Raw genomic sequence first — 9283 nt, forward strand, 5'->3', positions numbered from 1 at the left:
GCCTTGTAGTCAGGAAGACCTGAGTTCAAATCCAATCTCAGACACTTGACACTTACTAGCTGTGTGACCTTGGGCAAGTCACTTAATCCCAATTGCCTCGCCAAAAAAAAAAAAGACAATATTCATATGTAAAGGTCTATCTACCTTTTAAGTGTTTCAGTGAAACTCAGTTGCTTGGACCACTAAAATTTGGGAAACACAATTGTTGAGAGCTTGAGTCAATGGTAGAGATGAGAAATCCTAAACCTCTCTCAAACCACTGAAAGGTACCAGAGACCCCTTAGAAAGAGTAAAATTTAACACACCTGGTCCTCAGGCAGTGGAGGTCAGAGGTTCACTGTTACAAATAAATAAGTGTCATACATACATGCTAAGAGCCAAAGCAGGGGTCAGAAAGATGATACTTTCTACAAGAATTTGGAGGTGGTTGCTGAGATATGATACACTACTAGAGATTTTACTCATTTTAGAAGGTGCAACTTCAAGGTATCTTCCAGAAAAGCTTCTTAGCAATGTTTAGCTGAGTGTCTTTGCACAGTTTGTCCCAAAGGACCCCTGGACTTACAATGAATTAAGATCTGCCATTTCTGAGACAAATTACAATTAGAATAATTTCTAGCATCCAGGAGATTCCAGAAAAAGTAATTCTTCCACTTTTTAGAATTTTCATAGGTTAATGTGTATTTAGAAACAGGAAATGTAAAAAAAAAAAACAAAAACAAAAACAAAAGCAGAGTTGGGTGAATCCAAGCTACAAGTGCTTATTTACTACAAGGCTTGTGGGATTAAACACCCATAGATGATAGGGCAGATGTAGAAGAAGAAATGTAGCCCTAAAACAGAATGGAAAATATCTATGCGTGGTCCTAGATGAAAGAACAGTGTCCTGCTGGCCCTAGACACTCTGACTACTGACATATTGCCAATAGAATTTGTCCAGTCTACTCAAAAGAAGTAATCAGCTGAAGCTAAACACTAAATTTTCTAGAAGAAAAATTCCTTCCAATTTTTCCCCCATAACAATAGTCATTAATTGACCCAGTCTTCAGGCCTCATGAAATATTGTTACTGTTGTCATTTTGGAACAACATTGCCCCATCTATCTGCAGAGGTAAGAAGAATGATGGTACTAGCTATTTATAAAATATAAGAGCTATTCTTATCAGATCAGAGATACATGAAGGAGAATTTAATATTTGTAATGTTTATATAGAGATTTATCACAGAGGCACTTCTCTCATATACATTATTTCCTGGTATAATCTAATATTTGCTAGGAATCTTCCTCATGTTCAATACTTTTTAGAACTGTAATAAATAATCCAATTCAATTTAGAAAATAATAATGTTTTCCTCCAAATTCTAATAATCCTCTGATACAATCTGTCCCCAGTTGTGGTAACATGCAGTAATTTCCCTTCCTTTTCAATTTCTTCGTGGAGTTTTATTTTTTTTCCTTATGGGCCCATTATTTATTTATTTTGTATATATGTAGTCTTTTGGTTCAAAAGGTTCTGGGGAGGCTGGTCAGGTCCTTTTGAATTCATAGTTTCAGCCTATCTTTTCAATTTATTCATTTAATGCACCAGATATTACTCTTCTGAAGGATGACATGCAGGGACTAATGGACATCGTTGCTGACTGGGCCAGACATCGCATTTGTACATTTAAACTTAACTGTCATAAATCTCACTGTTGTTTTTCCTTTCGGGGCAGGATGAATAATCAGGCATCTATCTTAACCCTAAAGTGGCTTCCTAAGGCCAAGTTGTCCCTCTCTGAAGAGGTCAGTTCTTTCTTTGAAAAGAATATTTAATTAAAACGAATATTAGGGTATGGGGTCCCTGGGTAAATTTCCAAAGTGACCATATTCTGGACTGTACTTTTGGTCCCATTAAACTTGTACCCATACTGCTTCCTTTTTGCACTCTGACTCACCCCAATCCCCAGATTGTTCAATGAAGCTTCTGAACTCATGTGCACTAACCTAGGTACAGACTAGGGTCATGATGGTCATTGAAAGAAACTTAGTCTTTTTTTTTTTTTTTTTACTAACATATCAATCAATATGCATTTATTAAGTACCAGCAGGCCCTTATGGGCCAAGTACCTTCATTCATACCTGGGGTCTTTGGGAACACAAAGATAAACATTCTCAAGTCCCTGATCTCAAGGAATTTGCATTCTATCTAGGGAGATCATATGTATGCCTATACAAAATAAATATAAGAAGATAGATAGACATAACTGTGTATATATGTACATAAACACATGTATAAACATATATGTATGAATAGATAGATTTGTGTGTATATGCATGTGTTGAAAAGCAATATAGCAGCAGTGAGAATTAAGAAAGGAGAAGATAGCACTGGACCTGAAAAATTAAGGAAAAGGAATTCTATGAATTGAAAGGAAGAAGTGCATTCCAAGCATGGGGGACAGTCAGTGCAGAGGTACAAATACAATAAATAAGAGTGTTGCGTGTAAGGAATATCAAGAAGTGCATTTTGGTTGAATCATAGAGTGTGCAAAGGGGATTAATGTGTATGATATGTAATAACAGCAACTCTATATAGCTGAGATGCTATTTTGTTCTTTCCCCGCTGATTCATGTACCCACAAGGATTGATTGCACACAAACCCTCCATCGAATTTGATCAATGTAGTTACATCATCTCTGCAGCAGTACTGACTACTCATCAGACACCCTGACCCTGGATTAGTCTTTCCAAACATTGCATGAAGCCTTTTCCTCCTAGTGTTTGTAGGTATTGATTGAGCTGGATATATACCTCAGGCAAACCACTTAAACTACCTGGGACTCAGTTTCGTCATCTATAAAGTAAAGGGGCTAGAGTAGGTGACCTCTGCAGTCCCTTCAGCCCTACACTTACGACCCTAGAAAAATATTCCAAATATCAAATATTCTATGCTACAAAACTGTCCATCTGTTTTCTGTATACACCCAAGGACTTGGATGTCAGCCTGTTTCATTTTTAATGCTCATACAAGATCAAAGGTGAGTCTTTGAAATTGTCTGACAGTCTTCTATGGCTTTCAGCATCAGTATCACACCACCTCTGCATTACTTTAGAGGCATGCCCCAAGCAGTCTTTATTTTATGGATGGGGTCATCTTCCACCGCAAATAACTCCAGTTTTCCGAAGTAAGTCCCTTGTACGTGTACTTGCAGACTAGCATGCTATTTATACTGAAGCTCTAACTGTGGTGGCTACATTCTGAAATGATAAAGGTGATGATGTCATTGCATCATTAGCCAGAACTGCTCCAGGTGGGACTCTTCAAATGCCCTTTGTACTCAGTCCATCCTTCTCTCACCAGGACAGCTTTAAACTTTTTCATCATCTCCTGGTCAGCAGTAGGGAACTGAATAACTAGGTTCCAAACAGCCCCATTAGCAGTTAGCTCTTCAGGGATGCTAGAATGTACCATTGTTTCAGATAGTTTACATAATACAGTGACTACTCCTTCTTCCCTGTATGTCTTAGACTGCATTTTTTATTCCCTCTGTAGTGTCCACAGTATGGCATAGGGCATTTATAATATAAACATGTCCATAGTCAATAGCTATCCCTGAACCATTAGTCCTTGACAAGGATCAAGTTCTATGCAGCAGGTTTCTAAGACATGGGTTCTTAAACTGGGCTCTATGCATGTGTGCATGTATATGTGCATGTATGTATATATACATACATATGTGATTATATGTATATAGTGTATTTTATATGTAAACATGTATTTATATACACATATGTATATACACACCTTTTACACCAATATTTCAGTATGATTAATTTCCTTTGTAATCCTATGTATTTTATTTTATTCATTTAAAAACCTTATTCTCAAAAGAGCTCTCTAGGCTTTAACAGACTGTCAAAAGGGTCTATAAAATCAATAAAGATTGAAAGCCCATGAGCTAATAAATGATAATTTTTGTCCCCCTCCCCAAGATGGTGCACAATCTGATATACATAATTCCAATATTCAGGAGACAAGGACAAGTTGATTCTCACTTCAACAATAACTTCACAAAAATATTCAATGTCAGTGACTCACAACAGCATAAAATTTCAATGTTACTTTGATGGACAATAATACCATGATTCAAAGGTGGCACAACATAAAGGACAAAGGGACAGCCTTGGATTTCATCAAACCTTGGTTCAAGTCCTACCTTTGACACATATTTAAAATCACTTAACCTCTCAGTGCCTTGAGAAACTTTCTAAGATTATTGATTTCAGATGAGTGTAATCTGCATCAAGTAGGAATTTCCACACTGGGAGTTCCCTATACAGAGGAAATTATAGGTCTATAGGTCTAGACAAATATATAAAATTAAATAAGTAGAATAATTGTGTTTTTTTTTGGTCTCATTTCTAATGATCTCGATTCTAAATGTCATATCATAAAACCAATAAATAGCAATAATATCAATTTAACCACAGCTTGGGGGGAGTGATGCAAATCAAAACAACTCTGAGGTACCACATCATACCTATCAGATTGGCTAACATGACAAAACAGGATGATAAATGCTGGAGAAGATGTGGGAAAATTGGAACATTAATGCATTGTTGGCGGAGTTGTGAAATGATCCAACCATTTTGGAGAGTATTTTGGAACTATATTCAAAGGGACATAAAAATGTGCATATCCTTTGACCCAGCAATAGCACTTCTAGGGCTGTAAACCAAAGAGATCATTCAAATGGGAAAAGGACCCACATGTACAAAAATATTTATAGCAGCTCTTTTTGTGGTGGCAAAGAATTGGAAATTGAGGGGATGCCCATCAATTGGGGAATGGCTGAACAAGTTGTGGTATATGAATGTAATGGAATACTACTGGGCTATTAGAAATGATGAGCAAGCGGACTTTAGAAAAACCTGGAAAGACCTGTATGGACTGATGCTAAGTAAGGTGAGCAGAACCAGGAGACCATTGTACATAGTAACAATCACATTGTGTGATGACTAATGTTGATAGAATTAGCCCTTCTCAATAATGCAAGGATCTAAGACATTTCCAAAGGTCTGATGATGGAAAATGCTATCCACATCTAGAGAAAGAACTATGGAGTTTGAATGCAGATCAAAGCATACTATTTGCTATTTTTTTCTTCTGTTTTGTTTTGTTTCCTCTTTCTTGTGGTTCTTCCTATTGGTTATCATTCTTCCTTATAACATCACTAATGTGAAAATAGATTTAATAGAAATGTATATGTATAGCCTATATCAGATTGTGCACCATCTTGGGGAGGGGGACAAAACTTAAAACTCAAAAGCTTATGGAAGTGATAGTTAATAAGTCAAAATAAATTAATAAAAAAAGAAAGTTGATAGCCTCAGGGGCAGCTATGTGGCACAGTGGATAGAGCATCTGCTCTGAAGTCAGAAGGATCTGAGTTCAAATCCAGCCTCAGACACATAACACTTACTTGCTGTGTGACTCTGGGCAGGTCACTTAACCCCAACTGCCTCACCAAAAAAATAAAAAAAGAAAAACAAAGAAAAAAAAAAGAGTTGGTGGCCTCATTGGTAACTGGCAACATTTGCTTTATTTGTACAAAAGCTTTTTAATTTAATGTCATTGAATTATCCACTTTACAGTCTCCTGACTCTTTAACTCCACCAGTCCTACCATGTCCCTAGCACCACCACTTACCATGGAGAAGGTTCTTATCCTATTGCTGATCTCCCTGGCTGTAGCCTATGCTGTCCCCAACCCTCAGGGCCTGATCATCAACCTGGAAAATGGAGAGCTGTGCACGAATAGTCTCCAGTGTAAGAGCAATTACTGCCACTGGGATAGTGGCCTGAGCTTGGCCCACTGTGCTGAGAAAGCCCCTGAGAACAGTGAATGTTCTGCCAGCTAGCTCTATGGAGTTTACTACAAGTGTCCTGTGAGAGGGAATTGACCTGTGAAAGGGACAGGAGCATCGTGGGCACCATCACTAACACCAACTTTGGTGTTTGCCTCGATATTCGCTGTTCAAAGGAGTGAAGTCTTTTCCTATCTTACCCTACCTTTCCCCACCAGCCCAATTAAAGCACATCCAACAAACCCTTAAAAAAAATTAACCACTTTACGCCTCACACTGCTCTCTATATCTTGTTTATTCACAAATTATCTGCCTATCCATAAATCTGAGAGGTAATATGTTCCATGTTCTTCAAATTACGTGGTAATATCTCTGTATTTAAGTCATGTATCTTTCTTGACCTTATATTGGTAATGGTGTAAGATAATGGTCTATGCTCAATTTCTGCCAGACTGCTTTCTAGCTTTCCCAACAATTTTCACCAAAGAATGCATTCTTATCCCCAAAACTTTACAATTGTCAAACACAAGGTCTATAGTCATTTGCTATTATAAATTCTGTGTCTACTGTATTCTATTAATCTACTTTTCAATTTCTTAGCCAGTACCAGATAGTTTTGATAATCACTTCCCTATACTATAATTTAAGATCTGGTACTGCTAAATCTTCCTCTTCATTTTTTTTTATTAGTGCCTGTGATATTCTTTACCTTTTGCTCTTCCAAATTACTTTTGCTATTACATTTTCTAGTTCAATAATTTTTGGTAATTTAACTGGGATGGCATTGAATACATAAATTAGTTTAGGTAAAATTGTCATTCTTATTATATTGATACTGCCTGCCCATGAATTAATATTTCTCCAATTATTTAAGGCTGATTTGTATAAAAAAGTTTTTAAAATAATTTTTATACAGTTTCTGGGTTCATTTTGACAGGCATATTCCTTCATATTTTATATTTACTAGAGTTATTTTAAATGAGGCATCTCATACTATCTCTTCTTGTAGATTCTTGTTTGTGATATATAGGAATGCTGATGATTTGTGTGGATTTACTTTATATTCTCCTACTTTGCTAAAATTATTGTTTCAACTAACTTTTTAGTTGAGTCTTTGGGATTTCCCAAGTATATAATCATATTATTTGCAAAAAGAGATAGTTTTACAACCTCATTTCCTATTCTGATTCCTTCTATTTTTTTTCTCTCATTGCTATTGCTGGTATTTCCAATACTATATTGAATAATATCCATGGTGGTGGGCATCCTTGTTTCACACCTGACCTTAACAGGAAGGCTTATAGCTTATCCTTACTACAAATAATGCCTCCTGATGGCTTTAGGTAAATATTTTTTATCAATTTAAGGAAAAATCCATTTATACCTATACTTTCGAGTATTTTTAGTAGAAATGAGTGTTGTAGTTTATCAAAAGCTTTTTCTGCATCTATTGATAATTTTTTTTACTTTTACTTTTGATATATTAATTATGTTAATAGTTTTCCTTATGTTTCCTAGTATAAATTCTACTTGGTCATAATGTACAATCTTTGTAATATATTTTACTAATCTTTTAGTTAGTATTTTGTTTAGGATTTTTGCATACATATTCATTAATGAAATTGGTCTATAATCTTTTTCTGTTTTTACTCTTCTCAGTTTAGCTATTAGTATCATATTTGTTTCTTAAAAAGAATTTGGTAGGACCCCTCCTTTGCCTCTTATTCTTGGAATTGGTTAATCTTTAAATGTTTGATAGAATTCACTTGTAAATCCATCTGGGTCTGGTGCTTTTTCCTTAGGAAGCTCATTTGTAGCCTGTTAAATTTCTTTTTCTAAAATAAGTCTATTTAGATATTCTATTTCCTCTTCTGTTGATCAAGGCAATTTATGTTTTTGTAAATATTCTTCCATTTCACCTAAATTAACTTTATTGATATATAATTAGGCAAAATTATTCCTTATAACTCCTTTAATTTCAACTTCATTAGTTGTATATTCAGCTGTTTCATTTTCATACTAATGATTTGATTTTCTTCTCTCTTTTAGATCATGTTAAACAATGGGTTATCTATTTTATTGGATTTTTCATAGAACCAACTCCTAGCTAATTTATTAATTCAAGGGTTTTTGTACACTTAATTTTATTAATTTCACATTTTTTAGAATTTCCAATTTAGTATTTAATTTAGGATTTTTAGTTTGTTCTTTTTCTAGTTTTTTTTAAATTCCATACTCAATTCAATGATCTGTTCTTTCTCTATTTTACTGATGTAAGCATTTAGAAATATAAGTTTTCCTTCACTTCCTGCTTTTGCTGTATCCAATAGGTTTTGATATGTTGTCTCATTATTGTCATTGTCTTTAATAAAAGTATTGATTATTTCTATGATTTGTTCTTTAATCCACTCATTCTTTAAGATTAGGTTGTTTAAGTCTCCAATTAGGTTTTAATCTATGTTTCTGTGGTCCCTTATTAAATATATTTTTATTGCATTGTGGTCTGAAAAAGAATATTTCTGCTTTTAAGTATAAAATTTTCATGCTCTAATATATGAACAATCTTTATAAAGGTACCATGAACCACCAAGAAAAAGATATATTCTTTTCTATTCCCATTCAAAGTTAGTGACTTTTCTCCAGACTATTTCTGTTTGAACTGTACCACAAAGAGAAGATCAGGGTCATCATCATAAGATCTGACATTTACATAGCACTTTATGGTTTGCAAGGTGCTTTACATGCATTATTACATTTGATTCCCATAATACTCATGTAAGGTAAGTTCTATTACCATTTTACATATGTGGAAACTAAGGCTGAGAAAAGTGATTTACTGAGGTTCGCCCAGGTAGTAAATGTCAAAAGACAATGCACCTTGAATCAGAGAATAAAATAGAAGTTGAAAGAATCCATCAGTCACCATTTGAAGCAGATCCCAAAATGAAAATCCCAGGAATATTATGACCAAATTCCAAAAATCCCAAGTCAAAGGGAAAATTCTTCAAGTATCCAGAAAGAAACTATTCAAATAATAGGGAGCCACAGTTCATATCATACAAGATTTAACAGCTACCACATTAAAGGAGTGGAAGGCATGGAATATGATATTCCAGAAGGCAAAACAGCCAGGATTACAACAAAGAATAACCTACCCAGAAAAACTGAGCTTAATCTTTCAAGGGAAAAATGGAAATTTAATGAAATAGAGGACTTTCAAGCATTGCTGATGAAAGGATCAGAGCTGAATAGAAAATGTGATGTTCTTATATGAGACTCACAAGTAACATTAAAAAAAATGAAGAAAATATCACAAGCAACTGAATGAGATTAAACGGTTTCCCTTTCTATAGGAAGATGATATATGTATCCTCTAAACTTTATCATTATTAGGGCAGTTAGAAGGAAAGAGGGTCCAATTATGTTGGAATG

General features: G+C 34.8%; 1 pseudogene; it reads left to right on the forward strand.

The window, feature by feature from the left end:
- The first annotated feature begins 5695 nt into the window (after nucleotides 1-5695).
- Nucleotides 5696-6033, forward strand: LOC114025581 (annotated as a pseudogene).
- The last annotated feature ends 3250 nt before the right edge of the window (nucleotides 6034-9283 follow it).

The sequence above is a fragment of the Vombatus ursinus genome, unplaced genomic scaffold (genome assembly GCF_900497805.2).
Source record: "Vombatus ursinus unplaced genomic scaffold, bare-nosed wombat genome assembly UNPS02014832.1, whole genome shotgun sequence".
Taxonomy (NCBI): domain Eukaryota; kingdom Metazoa; phylum Chordata; class Mammalia; order Diprotodontia; family Vombatidae; genus Vombatus; species Vombatus ursinus.